The sequence below is a fragment of the Schistocerca piceifrons genome, chromosome X (assembly GCF_021461385.2).
Source record: "Schistocerca piceifrons isolate TAMUIC-IGC-003096 chromosome X, iqSchPice1.1, whole genome shotgun sequence".
NCBI lineage: Eukaryota > Metazoa > Arthropoda > Insecta > Orthoptera > Acrididae > Schistocerca > Schistocerca piceifrons.
In genome coordinates, this window is record NC_060149.1 from 462769460 (window position 1) to 462793097 (window position 23638).

The 23638-nt window shown below is 38.4% G+C and overlaps 1 long non-coding RNA gene across 1 annotated transcript in view; it reads right to left on the reverse strand.

Annotated features, from left to right (window-relative positions):
* The window catches only part of LOC124723187, a 58098-nt gene that overhangs the window by 24527 nt on the left and 9933 nt on the right, over positions 1-23638 (reverse strand). Inside the window, exon 2 of the long non-coding RNA XR_007006532.1 lies at positions 15110-15181. This is a non-coding gene — a long non-coding RNA (uncharacterized LOC124723187). The remainder of the gene's footprint in view (positions 1-15109; positions 15182-23638) is intronic.

Sequence of the window (23638 nt, forward strand, 5' to 3'; positions counted from 1 at the left end):
AGTATATATGTAAAATAATTAAATTTTGAATAAATGTTCCCACTCAATATATTGATCACATAAGCTTCTTTTATGAACATTGCAGTGGCCGTTTTCACGCGCGCGCGCGCGCGCGCGCACACACACACCCACACACACACACACACACACACACACACACACACAGATATGTGCCTGTCAACTTAAACTGAAGGAGGGCTCTTTTATAATTTTACCAGGATATAGGTCCGCTTCAGAAAAACTTTCATTTATTCCTGGAAAACTTGGATGCCTTGTTGTGCTATCTGTCAGATAGGAGAAAGCAAATTATTATTTGTGACAACTTCAATGTTAATACACTGAAGAAGTGTAAGGGGAAGAATGACATGGAAGTCTTGCTTGGTTCTTTCAATTTGACATCTGTCATTAATTTTCCTACTCTGGTAGTAAAGGACAGCAGCGCATTGATAGATAACACTTTTATAGACCAAGATAAGTTTAAAAACATAGCTTCTTGTCCTGTTGAGAATGGCCTTTCTGATCATGGTGCTCCGCTAGTTACAGTATATGACATAGCTCCATTCAGTTATTCAAAACTACTCTCCGAAGTTGTGCATTCAATTAATGAATCAACAATTAGAAATTTCAGGGAAAATCTTCAGCAGTTAGACTGGGATGAGGTGTACAAGGAATTTGATGCTAATTTAAAATATAACTTATTTCATGATACATTTGTAAGAGAATTTGAAAACTGTTTCCCCAAGAAAGTAGTTAAATCTAATTATAAGAAACCATGCAAAAAACCTAGGCTTACTAAAGGAATAAATATATCTTGTAACCACAAAAGGGAACTGTATCTAACAACAAGAAAGAGTAATGGCCCAGAAACGGCCAAATACTATAAAAACTACTCTGCTACATTAAGAAAGGTCACTGAAAAGTCCAGAAGCATGTGCATCATGTCTGAGATTAATACCTCTGATAACAAAATCAAAACAATTTGGAATATTATTATAAGGGAGACAGGGCAACCAAGAGTACAGGATGACGGCATTACCATCAAAACAAATGGAAACTTGACAAACAACAAGCCGGAAGTCGAAAACATTTTGAATAATCATTTTTTAAATGTTGTAGAGAAAATAGGATCTAAATTTTCTTTGGAAAAAGCAAGGCAGTTAATGGAAGAGGCCTTACTCACACAATCTGATACAATTGAAATTCCACCCACCTGTCCTTCTGAAATTAGGAAGATAGTAAACTCTCTCAAGAATAAAAGCTCACATAGGATTGATGGCATTTCCAGCAGGATAATAAAAGCTTGTTCCCAAGAGATGAGTGAGATTCTTAGCCACCTATGTAATAGCTTTCTGAAGCAGGTTATTTTCCCAGGTAGACTGAAGTATGCCATTGTTAAACCACTGCGTAAAAGAGGGGATACGTCTGATGTCAACAACTACCGCCCCATCTCTCTTCTGACTGCCTTATCAAAAATTCTTGAAAAAGGAATGTATTGTACAGAAGCTTCACACCTTTGTGAAAATGAAGTTTTAACAAAATGTCAGTTTGGTTTCCAGAAAGGTTTTTCAGTGGAAAATGCTATATATAATGCTATATATAATATTAAATGCTCTGAGTAACTGGATCTCTCAAAGGCTTTTGATTGTGTAAATCATGGGATACATCTAGATCAGCTCAAGTACTGTGGTATGAATGGGACAGCGCTCAAATTGTTTAAATCATACCTATCTAGAAGAGTGCAGAATGGGGTGCCACAAGGTTCAGTCTTGAGTCCTCTGCTGTTCTTAATATATATTAATGACTTGCCATTCTATATTCACAAAGATTCAAAGCTTGTACTTTCTGCCATATAGCTATCACACCCAACAGACAAGAATTAACTGATGAAATTTTAAATGATGTTTTTCAGAAAATCATTAAGTGGTTCTCTGTAAATGGGTTCTCATTAAACTTTGACAAAACACAGTATATACAGCACCACACAGTAAATGGAATGACACCATTAATATATATAGACTTCGATCAGAAATTGGTAGCTAAGGTATAATATTCAAAATTTCTAGGTGTATGCATTGATGAGGGGTTGAACTGGAAAAAACACACAGAAGATCTGCTGAAACGTTTGAGTTCAGCTGCTTACGCTACTAGGGTCATTCCAAATTTTGGCTATATACATCTCAGTAAATTAGCTTACCACGCCTATTTTCATTCTCTGCTTTTGTATGACATCATATTCTGAGGTAACTCATCAGTGAGTAAAAGTGTGTTCATTGCACAAAAGCATGTAATCAGAATAATTGCTGGAGCTCATCGAAGATCATCCTGCAGACACTTGTTTAAAGAGCTAGGGATCTTCACTGTAGCCTCACAATATATATATTCACTTATGAAATTTTTTATAAATAATCCAAATGAATTCAAAAGTAATAGCAGTGTACATGGCTACAACACTAGGAGAAAGGATGATCTTCACTACTCAAAGTTAAATCTAACTTTGGCTCAGAAGGGGGTAAATTATGCTGCGACAAAAGTCTTTGGTCACTTACCTAATAGCATCAAAAGTCTGACAGATAGCCATAGAGAATTTAAAAGGAAATTAAAAGAATTTATGAATGGCAACTCTTTCTACTCATTAGCCAAATTTTTGGATATAGTAAGTGGGTAATTTCCCCACTCCCCCACAAAAAAAAAGAAATAAGTATCATGTAATATTTTGTGTAATGTAATACCTTGTATAGACACCATTTATTAACCTGACACATTCCACATCATTATGAAGTGTCGTTTTTATGATCTATGGGACAAGTACTAATCTAATCTAATCTAATCTAATGTAGAATGAGTATGAATTCCATAAATATTTGCTTATGTTAGTTTTTTACTTATTTGTACACTACCTTTTTGTATTTCAGGCTTTGAAAGGTGTCTGTTGATTTTTATTGTTGTTTCTAATGAACCTTGTAGTACAGGTTTCAAAGAGTCACTGCTGGGTTTTATTGTAGACACAAATGTAGATTGTAATTATACCATTTGAGAACTTAAATCTTTCATGTTAGCTCTCATTACTCTCAACAAATTTATTCAGTCTTCAGTTATTGACATTTTTGTTAACATAATCACAAACTACTGTATTAAAAAATAATAAATCTTGAGCTTTATATACTTACATTGATCTCTGCTACAGTGTATTGTTTGCAAGTCCCCCATCATCCTTTTTACTTTCATTCATCATTAACCATTTCTCTTGTAACAAATTTGGTACATAATATTCATGGCCAGGTTCACTATTTTTACACACTTTTGCTGTAGAATCTCTTTCTTAAATCATATTTCAGAATTAATTCTCTCTCATTAGTGAAATATACTGTAAAATTAATATCTTCTCAGCAATAAAGGATCTCAGAAAAATCCAATGGTCCTGTCCCCACAGTCAGGTCAGCATGAAAATCTTAAATTTAAGATATTTCTTTGTCAGAACTATCTAACATTTTATTTATTTATTTAGACATCAAGTTCCATAGGGCCAAATTGAGAAGAAAATCTCCAAGGTCATGGAATGTGCCAGTACAAGAAATTACAACATAAAAGTAATAACAGATAAAAATAAAATGTTTATGAACCCAAAAAAAAGTCAATCCATAACTTTAAGTGAACGCAATCAACAATACAACAAGAATCAGCTTAATTTTTCAAGGAGAAGCTGGACAGAATAGAAGGAGTGACCCATGAGGAAACTCCTCAGTTGTGCTTTGAAAGCACATGAATTACTATTTAGATTTTTGAATTTGAGTGGTAGCTTATTGAAAATGGATGCAGCAGTATACTGCACATCTTTCTGCACAAAAGTTAATGAAGTACGATCCAAATGCAGGTTTGATTTCTGCTGACTATTAAGTGAGTGAAAGCTGCTTATTCTTGGGAATAAGCTAATATTGTTAACAAGAAATGACAGTATATATATGATTCTGTAACTTACCAAACAAAAGCATTGGTACGTTGATAGAGACAATAACACACACACAAATTTCAAGCTTTCGCAACCCATGGTTGCTTCATCAGGGAAGAGGGAAGGAGAGGGAAAGACGAAAGGATGTGGATTTTAAAGGAGAGGGTAAGGAGTCATTCCAATCCAGGGAGCAGAAAGACTTACCTTGGGGGGAAAAAGGGACAGGTATACACACGCGCGCACACGCACGCACACACACGCACACACGCACACACACACACACACACACACACACACATCCATTCGCACATATACAGACACAAGCAGACATATGTCTGCTTGTGTCTGTATATGTGTGGATGGATATGTGTGTGTGTGCGAGTGTATACCTGTCTGCTTTTTCAGTTCTTTAGTGACTTCTAAAGCCGAACTGTACATTTTATAGCAAATCATGCGATATAAAATTGTCAATTATCCTTACTGATACAACCTTTTCAATAACTTTAGCAAACACTGATGGCATAGGAATAGGTTTAAAATTGTCCACATTATCCCTTTCTCTCTTATTATAAAGTGGCTTTAAAACTGAGTACTTTAATCATTTAGGAAACTGACCTTTCCTAAAGGAAAAATTACAAATATGGCTAAAAACAGGGCTAACATGTGCAGCACTGTACTTTAGTATTCTGCTAGGCTCTCCATTATAACCATGAGAGTCCTTAGTTTTCAGTGATTTAATTATTGACTCAATCTCCCCCTAGTCTGTATCAAAGGGGAATATTTCAGACATCACACACGTAAAATTCCTACATAATTCCCTTATGCTGTCAGTCACCTGAGCCAGCTCTGCACTAGGCTTCTCAATGCTGGTGACCTGGTACTCACCCCCCAGCACTTCCTGCAACTGCTGGCCTATGGCTGTACCATGCGAACTAACTAGCAGCAGTACCTTCTTCTTCCTGTTTGACTTTGCAACTAACCTAGGTCTCACAACTGCTGTGGACTGCTGCAGGTTCCCTACTTCTACAGCTACGCAAAGTAAAACTGTTTGAGTTCCTCCTCCTCCTAGATGGCTTCTTGCCAACTGCCAGTTCCCGTTCCCACCACCCTTTACTCTCCTTAATGTATGGAGTTCCTCCTTTGTGCATTATAATGGCACTTTAAGGGCACAGATCTTACGCTCCTGCTCCTCTATCAACTTATTTCTACTACAGATTTTGCATTCCTAGGAGAGGGTCTCGCTAGAATACCCACTGGCTTCCCCACTGCATTCCACCCAATGAAAATACTTTGAACAAATCCCACACCATAATCCACTACTCACAAACCCATGACAGAGCCCACACTTCTCACTCATGGCAAAATTTTACAGTTACTGTAAGAAAACTATATGTCTACATTACCTAAGTTCAGTTACACCAGTAGAAATATTTATAGAACTAACAATAGTGGTCTTGAAATTCTCCATCTACTAAGAAAGCAACTACTTGCATTAATACTATTACACCACAGCTAATACCAATACCAACAAAACTTCACACAATTATTAGCTAAAACCAAAAATCCAAGCAGCCACTGTAATACTCAGCTAAGTGAAAACACTGAATGAAAACTTTACTGAAATGTTTCACTAGAAACAATAAGAAATGTCATCTGAAAGCTAAAGCACAAAATTTGCTTAACACCTTCAATTCAAAGGAAACTCTAAAAAACACAGCAAGCGAATGATTCCAAAAGTTTATGAAATTGTTATTTCATCCCAAACAGTTCAAAACACCACTGAAAACTATTAAATTTTCTAACTGTATAACAGGGCACAAATAACTTTGTCTATACTTAGCTTTATACCAGCAACAGCTGCAACTGCACGCCGCAAAATGTAAACGCACTACTGAGGCGTGAGGCTTGGATGAACGACATAAGCAAACTCACCACATGTAAGTATATAACACTGTGTAATGGGAAATGGCATGATAGAATACTAGTTCCAGTGATGGCTGTTGATTTAGCCATAAACAGTTCTAATACTCATCTTGATTTTTCGTAGCATCTGTGGCTCAGCTGATTGTTGCAATATATTTTTTGGGGTATTAATTTTTAGGAGACCCAGGTTTGTACAGTTTCAGTGAAGATATTAATTTGTAGATGAAAATCGTCATAGTTTATATGCCTAATCCTGCCCTTCCAACATAAACAATTAACTTCACATTTTATCTTCTGGAAACATGTTAAAGAAAGTCAGTTTTAAATAGACACTGGTTTCATAAATGATAAGAATGCATTGTTTTTTATAATTGAAGAATTATAAAAAATTAACGTTAATGTTACACAGGGTGTTCACAGAGATCACTCCAACAGAAATACCTCCACTCCATCTTACATGAAAGTTAGTCCAAGACTTGACTCCACATGACTGATCTCTTTCCATAACAGCCCAAAGACTTCACGCGCATGCGCGCCACCCCCCCCCCCCCCCCCCCTCGCCCTCCCCTCCCCACACACACACCTATGCCCTACATGTTGCCCACTAGACTAACAGTGCTAATGATTTTATTTTCAGCAGGTGACCTGGTTGTGGTGGGGGTAGTGTTGGGTGGGGCAGGTAGATAGAGGGGGATGCAGGAAGCATGGGGAAGGACTAGAGGGGCGTGGCTAGTGACTTGGAGGGAGGTGGGCAGTTTGCTGGCTAGGGATGCAGGAAGAAGGGTGGCAAGCACATGGGTTGGCATGATTGTAGTGGCCAGTGTGAAGCGACACAAGCTGAAGGTGACCTAATCCCAACATTGAACCTTGCCTCTTCCAGTTCATACCACCATCGAGCTGTGACCCTCCCACCTTTTCATCCCTAGTCAGCTTCCAGAAATTCTTTACCTCCAACTTAGCCTCACCATCATGCCACAGGTCCCTTCCTAAGAACACTAACCTTTCGACAGAAGAAAAGACAGTCATACACATTCTGAAAGCAGATACAGACCTAGTCATCTTCCCTGCAGACGAAGGCTCCACCACTGCCGTGATGAGTCATAGTGTCTACCTGATGGAAGGTCTCTGGCAACTGCCTGACTCCTCCACCTACAAGCTCTACCAGAGTGATCCCATCCTCGAAGTCCAACATAACCTCCAATCCCTACCAAAATCTGTAGGGCCTTCTCAGTATCTCTTATTGAGTCTATTTCCCTCCTAACCCAAACAACAATATGCACACTGGCGTTCTACATGCTCCCCAAAATCCGCAAAGCAACGATCCTAGACACTCCACTGTGACTAGCTATTATGATTGAACTGAACGAATTTCTGTTCTTGTTTACTGACACCTCCAATCAATAACTCAAACCCCCCCCCCCCCAAATTAAAGTTGCTAATCACTTCCTTCACCAGCCCACTGGATCCTTACTCATCACTGTTCATGGCGCTTCCCTGTGCACTAACATCCGTCATGCCCAAGACTTTGCTTATCTAACACTATCTCTCCCTTCCAATGTCTTTCAAACTCCATACACCTTGTTATTGTATGTTAACAGGGGACCTAGAGATGATGGAGGGGCTCTGTCCTTGCCATAGCCGCAGTGATCCACAACCCCACAATGACTACCACAGTTCGCTTCACCCCTCTGCCACTCCACACCGAACCCAGTGTTATTGTACCGTTCGGTCCCTGGTGGACCCCCCCCCCCCCCCCCCCTCCGGGGAACGTCTCACACCAGACGAGTGTAAACCCTATGTTTGTGTGGTAGAGTAATGGTGGTGTATGCATATGTGGAGAACTTGTATGCGCAGCAATCGTCGACATAGTGTAGCTGAGGTGCAATAAGGGGAACCAGCCTGCATTTTTTAAAGAAATCTTGTGTTAACGAAGAAATCAAAAAAGCTAACAGACTGCTTCACAAAATAACAAAGTGCTACCGAAATTAACATTTGTCCAGCTAGATTTCAGAAAACAACATTTCATAAACAGTGGAGATCTCCTAAATAGAGCAGGACAGCTGTATGTCTGTGTTCAAATTATGAAAACAATAAATAATCTCAAAGATCAACACAAACTGCCTGGTATCCTCACCATAGCAGTAACTGAGCAAATGCAAATTTGCAAAGAAATGTCTAAGATGAGAGAGATACCTAACATACCGGTACCAGTATCTGAAGGAGTGGTAGAATATGGGGTACCAGCACAAATGTCAGGAACATCCAGCAGAGTTGAAGAGGAAACAATTTCATCAGATGAGAAAGCCTACAAACCTAGTGTAAATTCATGTGCACCTGAAACCTCCAAGGCTGTAGCTGTCAGCACATTCGACACACTTAATGCCTCATGCTCACTTGTAACTAGAACTGCAACCACACCAACAGCCAAGAACCATTCTACTAGGTCCAGAAACTCATCAGCTGCTCTGCAGACATCTCAAAGGAAGAGCCTCAGGATAAGAAGAGCTGCTGTGCATAGTGACTATTTTTTTATGGGATGTTCGCAATTCGAAGAAGAAGAAAAGGCAGAATCTTTACAGTGTCAGCAACAAGGAAGTATAAAGGTAAATAGTGCAGCAAATCCACTACATGAGCACTGGGTAAAAGAAATGGAAGCGTGTAGCATAATTCATAATTATTCCCAGTTTTGAAATGATTAGCAAATTTTGTAGACTCAACCATAAAGGGGGTGGGACATGCATTTATGTTAGGACAGGGGTAGAATCAAAAGAAATTAAATGTAAACTAAAATACATAGGAAAAGATTTTGAATACAGTATATGTGAGCTAACCAAATTAAAAATTACTATTGTGTGTTTGTACCAATCACCACTGGGCAACTTTGCCATTTTTGTGGAAAACCTTGAGGGACTACTGAATGAACTTAAACATAATGTAATTGTTCTTGATGATTTTAATGTTAACTTTAAGAATGATTGTAGTAAACAACAGCAACTGTGCAATCTGTTTTTGTGTCATAATATAATGGCAACTGTAAATGAAGTTACCAGATGCGGAATTATGTCTGAAACTATAATAGATCAAGTATTTATAAACAAGGACAAGTGTGAATATAACACTGAAGTAATTGACACTGGTTTCTCGGATCACATCAAATTGAGTTTAAATATCACATCTTACAAGGACCATGTTATCAATAACAATTACAGAGAAAGGAGATTTATAAATGATGATGGCATAAGAATTTTTAATTACACTCTGGAAAATAACAACTGGGGTAGTGAATCAAGTGGTGATGTCAACACATAGTTTTACTCATTCCTTGAAAGCTACAAACACTGCTTCGATGTTGCCTTTCCTATAAAAAAAGGCAAAACTAAACATAAAGCCAAAACATGGGTTACACAGGGGATTAGAAAGTTATCAGACACTCTCAGAAAGTTAAATAAATCAGCCAGGAAGAATGTGGCACTGAAAGCACATGTCAAATGTTATAGAAGCCTGCACAAGAAAGTAATAATTGCAACTAAGAAGCTTGATAATGATTCATATATTGAGAAAGGTAACAACAAAATGAAGTCAACTTGGGAGGTAATAAATAAAAATATAGGTAGACACAAAAGAAAAGATAACAGCTTTGTCATTAAAAGTGGGGGTAAAACTGTTAAGGACCCACTTCAGATTGCCAACATATTTAACAAACATTTCACAAATATAGCCATAAATTTAAGTAAAACTAAATGCAATTCCAATAGCAAGGTAAAAATCCCCATGAATGACATGACAATGTTGCTTTATCTAGTAACTGGATCAGAGGTACTAAATGCTATAAATAAGTTAAAAAATAAAATGTCATGTAGGTGTGATGGGATTCCTGACAAAGTCATGAAGCAAAGTGCAAGAAACATAGCCTCACTCCTCACTGAAATTATAAATGAATCTTTTAAGACAGGGGTATTTCCATCAAAACTTAAAATGTCAACTATAAAGCCACTTTACAAGAACGGTGATAAATATGATGTTAGTAACTTTAGGCCTTTATCAATGTTATCAGGTTTCTCAAAAATAATAGAAAGGATAATGTATCATAGACTATACAAATTTCTTATTAAGAATAGAATATTGGTTAATGTGCAAAATGGTTTCCGTAAAAATAAATCAACTGAAACAGCTATCTTAAATTTTTTGCGACTTGTTCTAAATTCCATAAATAGAAAGGAATTAAATTGTGGATTGTTTTTAGACTTATCAAAGGCCTTTGATGTCATCGACCATAAGTTACTGCTTAGGAAGTTATATGCCTATGGGATACGTGGAGTTGCCCACAAATGGTTTGAATCATATCTGTCGGACATGTATCAGAAGGTGGAGATAAGCCATGCAGATAGGACATATTCATCAAGATTCGAGAGAGTTTTGTACGGATTACCCCAGGGATCTGTATTAGGGCCATTACTGTTTTTAATATTTATCAATGACCTACCAAGTCAACTATCTGAAGCATTGGCAGTACTATTTGCTAACGATACAAGTTTGTTTGTTAAAGCAAATAGTGTAGCTGACTTACAGGAAAAAGTCACATTAGCAACAGATGAAGCAGACAGATGGTTTAATGAAAACAGACTCTTTGTGAATGTCAAAAAACCAATGTGGATCAACTTCAGATATATTACAAATAAAATAAAAACTAACCTTACAGTAGAACTGGATAAGTGTAAGATTGAACAAGCATCATACACTAAATTCTTGGGAGTATGGTTTGATGAACACTTAAGATGGGAAAAGCATCTAATATCATTGAACAAAAAATTAAGTCAAACACGTTCTGTACTTAGAATGCTTAAAAGCTCATGTAATATTAAAACAGTGTTGTGTGTTTATTTCTCATTCATGCACAGTTTATTAAGATACGGTGTACGGTTTTGGGGGAACAACAGTCTGACAAAACATTCATTTAGACTACAAAATAAGGCAATCAGAATAATAAAAGGTATAGGATATAGATACTCTTGTAGGCATGCTTCCAAAGAATTAAAACTCATTACACTACCATCCTTATACATATATGAAAACATGTTTCTTAAAAGAACACGAGGAATTTTCTACATTAAACAGAGAAATTCACAACTACAAAACAAGGAGTAGGAATGATTTTCACAGAGAAATTCATAAAACAACTATGTATCACAAAAGTGTACTATACCAACCCAAAATCCTCTACAGTGCTCTCCCCAAAGAACTAAAAATAATACCAAAACTGCACATATTTAAAAGAGAATTAAAAAACATGTTATTGAGCAATAGTTTTTACAGTATTGAAGTGTTTATGAATCATTGACAATAAAAGTGCAGTTAATATTTCCCTGACATAATAAATATGTGTAATTGCTCACATTTAAATACTTGCTGTTTCTATGAAAGTGTGAAACAGTGTTAATGTAAGAATGGAAATAATCTTTGATGTGAGAATCACTAGCTTTTTTTTTTTTTTTTTTTTTTTTACGTTGTTATCCTACTTGTATATTTTTATGTTAATGTTCTTATAGTTCTATTAAAATTGTAATGTCTAAGTGACAAGTAAATTCAATTATAAATTTTCATGTACATGTATTTTGAATTTTAATGTTTATTGAGAAGTCCTATGTCATTTTGATGATGTACTACAAGGACACTAATAAACTGAATTGAATTGAATTCACCGCGGCAATGGAAAACGACCTAAAAACCATCCACAGACTGGCCGGCTCACCAGACCTCGACACAAGTCCACTGGGCGGATTTGTGCCGGGGACCAGGCGCTCCGTCCTGCTCCGGAAAGCTGTGCGTTAGACTGCTCAGCTAACCGGGCGGGCCCTATACACCTTACTAACTATATTCTGACCCACAACTATTTTTCCTTTGAAGGGAAGGTTACAAGCAAATCTGTAGCACAACCATGGGCATCCGCATGGCACCATTGTATGCCAATCTGTTTATGGGCCATCTGGAAGAAATTTTCCTAGCCTCCCAAAACTACCATCCACTTCAAATGGTCCTCCTCTACTCAACACGCCACCTTCCTGGACATTGACCTCCACATCTCTTTTGGCTCCACCCACCTCTGTCCACATTAAACCTACTAAGCGCGAATAGAAGGGTGTGTGCAGAATAATGTTGCCAGTAGATGCACAATCGGCAGGGCACGCATGGGGGGAGCAGTGGTGGTGAGGAGTGCAGGCAGGCACTGTAGGGGAAATGCCAAGTGCTGCAGGGAAAGTACCATTCTAAACTAAAGCCTACACTCATATTTTTTTGTAAATATTAAGCAGAGCCCCTCCACGCCCACACTTACAAGATGACCATTCAAAAAGATACACTGTCTCCTCTGCTTTGGTTAGTATAAAATAAAAAAAAAATCCACTGAAAATGCAACAGAAGCAGGAATTTATTTTCACCTGGCTTTTAAACCATTTGTAACTCTCAGAGAAGCATAATGAGTAGCGAATTTTGAGTAAAACCTACAGTTCTTTTGTTGCCCTGTTAAAATTTGCTTCTTTTGCCGAAACACAGTGCAGTTTATAAAATGTCACCTCATTAAAATGTTATGAAGGAGCTATCGTGAGAGAATTCTGAAACAGTGGCTCACTAAGTCAGGAACTGAGGAAAAGTAAGGTCAATATTTTATCAATAAGCATATCCTTGGTACAAAAATAAATTTGGAATGTCTTCACCTATGTTCGAAAACCCACAGCATTATTCATTTCAGAAGCTATCAGTGACACTTAAAAATTACATTCTTTCATCAAAAAAGTCCGTAGGGAATGGAATAATTTAATAGATAATGAAGTTTTGCATAATAACCAAATGGAAACATAGTCTCACCTTCACGTGATATCATGGCTGGCACACATGTTCGCGAATGTGTGTGCCACATAAGAGCAGTTTTCTTGAGATTGGTAACATACATCCAAGTCTAAGTAAAATTTCAACATGTTACTTAAATTCCATACACAGCAACATATTATGTAATGAGCCCAAACACAAAATCATAGCAACCTCTATGTTTCATTGCAAACTTTTTCAGTTTTCTCCCAGTGTCTTACTTAAATGCAAATATCACAATAACTAAGACCATTAACAAAATGGTGGGCACATCATCATGAAGCGGATGTATAAAGCCATAAGTACCACAAAAATGAAATTCTTTTACTGAACAGTTTCTATAAAACTGTTTGAGATAAACTGCAGTGTGTGCGCCTCAATTCTTTGATCACAGTGCATCACTGATGGCCAAAAGCAGGTGAGAGGAGGCAAACACTATTGGCCTCCCCTTCTGAACAAATAAATGGCATTCCAGCACATTGGACAAAAACTGGTCACTGCACTTTGGCCACTGCATTTTTCATGGACTCTACTACATGTATTTCAACAGCTGTAATCCTTTCCACACCGAAACATCCCTCCTGTACAGCCTAGCCGCCTTGTGTTATCTATTTGCAGTCATGAGAACTCCGTTGCCCAGTGTGCTGGTCATCTCGCAAAGACCTTTACAGGCAGTAGCACCCTCCCACTCCAATCCCAGTCCACAACCAGATTTCCTGTGCTATATCCTCACAGATCTCCAACCTTCCCCCCACGACCAAGAATCAGCTACAGAATTGTGCCCCCCCCCCCGCCCCTCATCACCCAGTATCCCCCTGGGCTGGAACAACTGAGCCATATCCTTATCTAGGGCTTCGACTATCTCTCATCCTGCCCTGATATGAGGGACATCCTACCCAAAATCCCTCCCACTCCTCCTAATGCGATGTTCCATCACCCACCCAACCTACACAATGTCCTAGTCCATTCCTATGTCAGTCCCATTCCCAGTTGCTTGACTCAGGGATTATATCCCTGTGACAGACTAAGTTGCAAGACATGCCCAGTCCTTTCACTCAGCACCTCCTACCCCAGTTCTGTCACAAGCTTATTCTACCGCATAAGAGATAGGGCCACCTGTGAAAGTGGCCATGTCATCCATCAGCTGTGCTGCAAACACTGCACAGCCTTTTATGTTGGTATGACTAGCTACCAGCTGCCCACCAGGATCAATGGCCACTGCCAAAAGGTTGTCAAGAACAAAGCTGTGCACCTGGTCGCTCAATATGCCACATGTTCAATTTCAGTGGTTGCTTCACAACCTAAGCCATCTGGATCCTTCCCTCCACCACCAGCTTCTCTCACCTGTGCAGATGGAAATTGTCCTTGCAACCCCCCCCCCCCCCACTCCCATAATTGTCTTGGTTTCAATCTCAGGTGTCCCACTATAACTGCACCCTACACCCAATAGTTTCCCCTTCCTCTGTCTGTCACCCCCATCCCTTCCAATTCACATCCCCATGTCACCTTCAGCATGTGCTGCTTCCTAGCAGCTGCTACAGTCGTGCCAGCCCATATACCTGCCACCCCTCCCTCCCGTATTCCTAGCTCGCAAATCAGCTGCATTCCTCAGATCCACCCACCTGCAGTCCCTCTCCCTACCTCCCTCCTCTCTCTTCCTCTACCCACCTCACCCAGCACTACCACCTCTACAACCAGTCCATCTGCTGAAAAGTAACATTGGCACTATTAGTCTAGTTGACTCCGTGCAGAGGCATAGTTGTGTATATGTGAGTGTGTGTGTTTTTCCATTTTACTGTAGCTTGTCAAAGGGTAAATGCAAAAGTTAGAAGTCTTCCTTCACTTGTGTGTGTCTACTGAAATCTTATTGCTTCTGCCTTTTGGCGAGTGATCTCTCTTAATCCTGAAGTATTTGCATTCTACAACAACATTTCTTCAACAATCATACAAAAGCAATACAACTTTCTGATCACTGCAAGCCTGAATAAACATCTACCAAGAAAACAATATTCAGAATATGAACAAAATCTACAGAAATGAATGTATTATATATATTTTTCAACATAATTTTGGAATGAATTTTTCTTGACCAAATAATTCAAAATACTGGAATATCTGCCAGTTACTGATGAAAGAGGCAATTTGAATTTGATAGGACAATTGAGATTCTTAAAAGTCGGTGATACAAACAGATTTCCAAAATATCACAGACAATATGAAATAGACTGACATTTCAAATAAATGTTCCCATACAATATATTGGCCCCAAAGGCTCCCTTTATGAGCATCAAATTTGAAATTTTTTAAAAAAGAAACATCATATTTGATAGATGAATGGAATTATAAATTTTGTTAATCAGAATATATATTGCAACTTACTATCAAGCTGAGGTTCCAGTGGTACAGATTCTTTATATCTTTGCACAGGTTGCTGAAGTACGTGGTCAGCAGCTGTAAACATGCACCACACATACATATTCTTCATTAGTGTAGATGTGTGGCATTTTAGCCAGTGCATGTACAAACACAGTTACACATTGCTTCTCTGTGATATACTTTCAATCCCTCACACTATTTTACTCACAGCACAGAAACACTAACTGCATGTTGAACGGGCTAGTTTTGTGGAGGTAAAAAATTTGGATCTGCTGCTACCTGTGATAAGCACGGCCACCAATTGAAGCATGGTAGTCTGTCATGCTGTGGAGCCAAGGTAGTGAGTTTCTTGGTTAAATCAATGGGTGTTGCTTGCCCTCTTAGTTCATGTGTGTAATTGACAGTTGTTTCTGAGTATGTATTTTGATACAGTATACTTTCAAGGAGGGCTACCCACATTTCAGACAGTTTATTTATTATTTCTTAATGCAAAATCTAATTCATTAAGCATGGCTTACATTGTGGGATAATGACCAAACTGTTACTTTCATTTTAAATGAAATGAAACTGTCAGCCATAAGTAATTCACAGTAAACACAGAAAAAGACTTTTTCAGTTATGACACTACCAAGCTCCACAATTTTTGATGTTCCCTACTTGAGAGTTGCTTTTTATTTGGAATAGTACAGTACTGCACAAAAAATTATTGCTCCAGATTTAATGCTATTAAATATTTGTACTAAAATAAATTTTGTATAACCAGATGTCCTTTGGACTTCCAAGGACGAATGGGCTGTGCACGCAGAGGCTAATCCACAGAACAGAACTTCTGTGATTCCATTGTACATATCAACCAGAATTTTAACTTGCCTTTACACTCAATAAAGCACAGATATTCAGCTATGAAATTTGTAAAAAGAATTTTCAAGGAAAACTAGGGTATGGTCTCAAATGAAAATTTTATTTGAAATATAAAATTATCTAGTTCTTTGTCACTAAATTTTAATATCACTTCTCACAAAAAAATAACAGTACAGCAACACACAAAATTTGTAACAATTCCAGTCATATTCATACACAATTCTAGACAATTAATGAGAGAGAAAAAAGTACAGAAAATAACTGGCATTTTTCATGCACATAAGTAGATCAACAACAATGTGAGAAAAGGTTAATGGAACTTTGCAAAACCTATAATCTCAAAATCATATGTCCACCCATTTTATGATAAAAATTACTCAACAGAAGACATGGAGATCAGCAAACACATACAATAGTATGTTCCAAAGTGGCCATGTAGTGATTTCATTTCCCAGTTACAAGGAAATTATGGATGTTAAAAGTTGGAAAGGGAGCCATAGCAGATGCAGACAACTACCTAACCAGAATGAAACTGAAATAAAATCCTCAAAAGTTTATTACACAGAGACCACTATATCCAAACTTTGACACATCAACATTTGAACAACTCCTATAAGATGAACTAAATAAAAAAAAAAATTGTCTAGAACCTGAACACAAAATGATTGAAACATTTCATACATAATTACTGAAGCAGTTCAAACCCCAAAACTTAAGCATGAACACCATTGCCTCTTTTGCTACTGGCAAACAGTCTGAATCAATACCAAACCCCATATCAACATAACCGAAGTAACAACGGCCGTCAAACTCAACATTCTATCATATTGATATCTCATCCATTATTGGACTGCAAGGGACAGAAAAATCTGAATCACCTAAGGTAGGTTTCACTTTCAAAACCTCAAAGGGCTCACTTGTGAAATCAGGAGCCCCATCCACACTTTGGTACCATTTACTCGAAGGTGGTTTGATGAAACCTCTGCCACCCACTTAATTATGAATTGCCAGTACTCATGTAGATGTAGAAACAGTTATTGTTCTTGGTTGTGAAAAGCAAGTGTCAAATGTAGGCCTTACCTAATCATATGCTTTAACAAATAAAAGTTATGCGTTAGTGCTATGATCTTCTGGCTGAGCCGAACTTTCTAGACCTGTAGTCTCAGAAAACTGGGAAGCCAACAACTGTTCATTTATTTCTGGCATGCCTTTAAGCACAGAAATAGTCTCTTCCTCTATGTTCTGCAGTACCTTCAAAATATCTTTCAAGCCAGTAGTGCACTTCATCAGATGGCAGTTTGCCTGTTGCAGAATTTTATTTTCTTCTTGTAATGCATATTTGCCTCATACGCATTATTCAACTTTCACTTGATTCAGGCAACGGTCATGAAGTGGTTTGTCTGGGTTTAGAGGCATAGCATTTGGTAACATTTTAAAACACACAGTTGCATAAAATTACTAAAGCAACATGCCACAAAAGTTTTTGATGGGCAAAAGTTTTTACTGGAGCTGTGGTTCTGAGGCTTTGCTTCAGAGATCCCTAGTACAGGGTGAGCACAAAGTCTTGCCCTGATTATAAAAATTTATAACAGGATAACTGTTTGACATAATAAATTACATTTGATGCCGTTACATAGGTTAGCGTTACTAGTTGTTGTGACCATTAGATGGCGCTAGTGCTCCACAACACCAACGCGCTCTGTTGGGTCATGTTAGTTGCTGGCAAAATGGCATCGAAGCAGGAGAAAGTGCAATGTGTGCTTTGGTTTCACAAACAAAATCACCCATCAGTGTTCAGCGTAAATTTTGGGCTTCTTATGGATGCAGCCCCCCTGACGTTAAATAAATAAAGCAAAGGTATGCAACATTTAATGAAACAGGCAGCGTTGAAGATCGTGGCAGGCCTCGTGTGGGTGATGCAACTGTTGATCGTGTTTGGCAATCATCTCAACGAAGTCTGTCTAAATCAAGGCGTCAAGCATCACGTAAATTTCAAATTCCGCAAGCAAGTGTGGTGAAAATTCTTCATGAAAGGCTTAGGTTGCATGCTCACAAAGTGCAAATTGTACAGTCCTTGCAACCGAATGATTTGATGACACGTGCTGAATTTGCAACTGAGATTCTCAACAGAATTGATGGCACTAACAATTACTTAAATCCCATATGCTTTACTGATGAATCCATCTTTCACGTCAGTGGAATGGTAAATAGTCATAATGTCCATATATGGGGTTCAGAGTCTCCACATGCTACTGTACAGTTACAGCAAGACAGCAAAAAAGTGAATGTTTGGTGCGGCCTCACGCATAACAAGGTTTTGGACCATTTTTCTTCATGGAAAAATCCATTACTGCTAACATATACTTACACATTTTGCAACAGTTCATTGCCCCTCAGTTAGAAGAATATCAACCATACAACCATTGATAATTTTCCAGCAGCAACCCCCCCCCTCCCCCCCCCCCCCCCACTAGGCTTTGATAGTCCACGATATCCTGGATGAAACATTTCTGGATCGATGGATTGGAAGGAATGGTCCAACACACTGGCCAACCCACTCTCCAAATATTACGCCCCTTTACTTTTTTTCTGGGACTATATCAAGGACAGAGCCTTCGTCTCACCAGTTGCTGATGTCAATGAACTAAAGGCTAGGATACAAGCTGCTGTGGGTACTGTGACAGAACACATGTTATGAAACACCTGGCAGGAACTGGAATACCGCCTCGACATTCTCCGAGCTACCAAGGGAGCACACGTTGAGCTTTACTAACGTAAGTGATCTTAAAAAAAGCTAGTAACACTAACCTACGTAATGGCATCAAATGTAAATTATTAAGCCAAATGCTTATTCTGTAATAAATTGTTATAATCAGTTCAAGACTTTGTGCTCACCCTGTATTTCTGTACACATCTGCGAGGACTTTTGCAACTACTATCGTAAAACAAATAGCAACTGAATCTCTTCTTCGTTCCCTCCTTTGCATCACCACTCAAACACAATTAACATGTGAGATATAAAGCAAGCTGAATGCCCTCTGCCATACAAAGACATTTTAAAAATAACTCCACAGGAATAGAAACGGCTGGGAACCACTGCACAAGTAGTTTGAGAACCTAATGACTGGTCATCATCTTTATTATATCTCACGTATGTCATTTCAGGTGATTCAAAAATGTAAGGAAAACATAAATTGCTTTTTATTTACTCGTGTCCAGAACATAACATACATATATAGCCGATAGACAGCAATTTACACACAATATAAGTACATGATTAAATTCCATATGACATCAATTTACAAACAGTATAAGTGTTTGATTAAATTCCATATGATATCAAAACTCCTGCTGTTTGAACTGCTGTATCATTGGCGATAACCAGATCGTCCATGGGGCTGGGAGGTAACAGTTGAGCAGGTGTTGGTGATCTTGCTGTTCGCCACATTTGCCTAGTTCATCTCCTGGGGAGAAACCCCATTTCTTCAAATTGATCTTGCATTGGGATACACCAGTTCTCAGCCTGTTGAGGACCTTCCATGTTTTGTATAGGAGGTGACGTCCTTTAGCAAGCTCTTCTTTAGGGCTGTTCCAGTACCTCTCTGATGGTGAGTTATGCCAAAACTGTATTCGACGATTTGCAAGTAACGTTAAAAGTGGTTCTGTTGAATGGAGGAAACTCTTTCTTGCTCTTAATCTTGGATGCTGGTATTCACATCTGAATAAGGGGTGCCTTGGATCTGTCTCCAGTTTCCGCTCCTCTTTTTCTGGTGCTGTTCTTCTTCTGATTTGTGCAAGTGCTATGCCCATGAGATGATATATTTTATTAATAGGAGTTGCCCGCAAGCAGCCAGTGACAATGCATCCTGTTTCATTAAGGGCAATGCCCACTTGTTTGGCATGGCTGGAGTTCAGCCACACGGGTGCTGCATATTCAGCAGCAGAGAAACATAAGGACAATGCAGATGTGTGAAGAACATCTGGTCGTGCACCCCAATTGTTACCTGTCAGTTTACGAATGATGTTGCTCCTAGCAGATACTTTCATTTTTATGTCCTTGCAGTGGACTTTGAAGGTGAGGGAACGGTCTAGCATTACTCCCAGGTATTTTGGGGTATCGCATTTGGTCACTTGTTGTCCTCTCCAGGTGATGATTAGGTTCTTTCTAGCTTCTCTGTTCCGTAAATTGAAAGCACACACTTGTGCTTTAGAGGGATTTGGTTTCAGGTAATTGTGATAACAGGCAGACAGTGTTTGAAGACCTGTAGTTAGTTTTTCTTCCACCTGCTCAAAGGTTCTTCCTTGGGCAGCAACTGCTGTATCATCTGCATAGATGAAAGATCTTGTGACAGGTTCAATTGGTTTGTCATTGGTATAAATATTATATAACAATGGAAGTGTCCTTGTGGAATGCCATTATTCTGTATCCTCCATGGACTTCTTTTGTTTTTTAGAGCAATAAAGAAGCGTCTATTTTGTAATAGACAGCTTATAAATTGCGTCAGATGATAGTCTTTTGTAACAGCAAAGGTCTTTTCTAATAATTTCTTATGGTTGATGGTGTCATAGGCGGCAGTGAGATAGACGAATGCAACACCAGTTATCTGTTTGCGTTCGTAACCGTCTCCTATATATTGTGTCAAATGCAAGATCTGTCCACAACAAGACTTCCCTGGACGAAAGCCCGCCTGCTCTCTTATCAGTGTTTAGTTAATATGTGCTGAGATGCGATTAACTATCATTCTTTCCTGGAATTTATAAAGATGACACAGAAGTGATACGGGTCGGAAGTTTTAGCTTCTGTGGGCTGTTTTCCAGGTTTCAGCAGAGCCACTATTTTGCTTTTTCTCCAAATCTTTGATGTCTAGAATCCACTTCTTAGTCGTTGGCCTGAACATTTTTACTTGTTCCATTCTTAGGTCATCTAAGCCAGCGGCTTTGTTATTTCTTCATTGCACGTATTTTGATTTCTAGTTCTCCCAGAGAGAAACGTGTGCCAATATAGTCGTTCTCTTCAGGAAATCTTTGATGCCTTTGGTTTACATATCTTTTCTTTATTTTTTCCATTCAACAATAATTGGTGCATTATCTGATTAGGCGTTACATCAGAAATAACCGTGGGAGCGGTCGATGGGTCATTGTTAAGGTTCTTCAACCGTTGCCATGCCTTTCTGCTATTTTGTTTTGTATCAAGTTCTGTCATAAGATTGCACCATTTTTCTTTTCTTGTTGCTGATATGGCTGACATAATATCTTCTCCTGTTTGTATTGTGTCATCAGAAAAGGGATCTTCTTCGATAGATTGCTATTTACCAAAAAAATTGACACGGTAAGTTGCAGACCAACACAACTAAAGGATGTTACGCATTAGCTTTCATCCACAGCCTTCATCAGAAAAGGAGACACACACAAGTTCATTCACACAAGCAAACGCACCTCACACACACATCACTGCCTTCTGTGGCAGCTCGGACTGGTTTCTGGTGCAAACTACTGGACAGTGCAACTGCATGTTCGTGAGGTGTGCTTGCTTGTGTGTGTGTTTTCTTTTCTGATAAAGGCTGTGGCCGAAAGCTAATTTGTAATGTCTCTTAGTTGTACCTATTATTAATTGTGTGTCCCTTTGGAAGTCAGGCCTGGAAGTTGGCGAGATTGAATAAGAGTCCCTGATCGTTCTTTCCACCAACCTGTCGTCTTCTAAAGTTGTGTCCCTAGCGCAGAAGACATCTCATCGGCCGTGGGATCTACTTCGACAGAGGCTGCTATGCTGTCAATTTGAATCTGTGATTTTCCTTTTTGTGGGATGCCACTGGCCCTGGTTAGTCTCTGTATCTACAGAGTGCAAGATCTGTAGTACTGACAATGATGGTAGGCGACACTTCTCATTGTTGTATCCTGTTTATTATCCAAATCTTTATACATTTACAGTGTCTTTTACAACAGTTGACACAGCTTTCTTAATTCTATGGTAACTTTTCCATCCAACTTCTGAAGTATGATACACATGTCTGGCTCTCTGGTACACACTAGACAGAGGAGAGTATTACATATTCAAAACTAAGTTACACCCAATGTGGAGTACAGCATGTCCAGCTCCGAAGAAGACCAGAAACAGAATGCCTATTACATTTCACATGTGAGTAACACACGATACTGAGACGTGTCCGACCCTCCAGAACACCCGAAACAGAAGTACGTGTCCGGCACTCCAGATCACCCGAAACAGAGTGACTACCGCAGCCGAAGTACTTCTACTCCCAGTTGCGCCAAAGCAACCTGAAGCACTTCAGTTGCAATATTGTTACTCTTATGTTTCTCAAAACTAGTGAAATTTAATAAACAAAAACGATACACTCATTGGGTAACCATGAGAGATTGTCTTATTAAGAACTGGGTGAAATACAACGAAAAGTATATAAATTATTAATAGGAAAAGTTAGGCGTTTTTGGGACTAGCACCTGAAAGTGCCAACCCATCAGAAGCCAGTTCAGTACAACTGGCGGACTATCCCATGGGACTCGTACATACTGTACCATCTGTCACTTTTACCTCACTCAAGTTTTGTACCATATGCTATTTGAAGTGCATCAAGCTGCTTCTAGCAAAATAAAATACTGGCGGCCACAGCCAGAAATATCACGCATCCCCCTCATTCACTGATTTCCAAAATTGGCCTGTTCTCGAAGGTAACTAACAAGATTGGAAATGAGAAAATTTTGCCCCAAATTTTGTAAAAAATTGAACTTTCCAATCTCTCAGTGGCTCCCCTACTCTATCATTCATGGAAACTCTTAAAAATAATTAAGACGTTGCTGTTCCTAATATAACACCGCTATTTACCATAACCATTGACTTGCTATTGCTAAACATAATTTTTATCATGTTAATTCTATCAAAAAACGTTAACTAAACACACATTACATTATAAACTTATTCTTGCAAAAAAATATCATTTATGATTTTCAGGTTATATCTTTCCTTTAAATGTTCTGTAGTCTTGTTACTCAACAATAAACATCGACACCTAGACCTTTAAATCTCCTCATAAACACTCACTACACTTATTGATATTAATATATGATAGGAACTACATAATATATGCCGCCAGCGCAATGCCCTCCATGTTTACACAACACACATATCCCATCTAATATCAGTGCAACGCCATTCACTTTTACCCAATAACACTCACATTTTTTAAATCTAACATCGGAGTAGTGCCGTCCACTTTTACCCACTAACACAAAATTTTTTACTTATGCCAGCAATAGGCCATCCGTATATATTGTTTACTATCACATAGCTTAGAAATACTCTAAATCATTTCAGCATAAAAGTGTCCTTACACAAAATTCTTACATAAACGTTATGTAGTTTTACACATATTGAGAATCGAAATGATATCAGAATAGCTCTCATTTTATACTTCATGTTTTATTTTCATTTCATTCAATACACTTAACTAGGCATTGAAACAAGATTCACAGGTCTTTTGAGAGAACTGAAGATACCCTACATCATAACAGAGAAAAATACCGAAGTAAATCCTGTTGCTTTAATTCGCTCGAAACTTATTATGGACTTTGCTGCTCAAACATGTAAACGCTGTGAATATAACAAACATTTCTCATGTGATTTATGTATTTGTATTTAAATACTTATTACTGTCT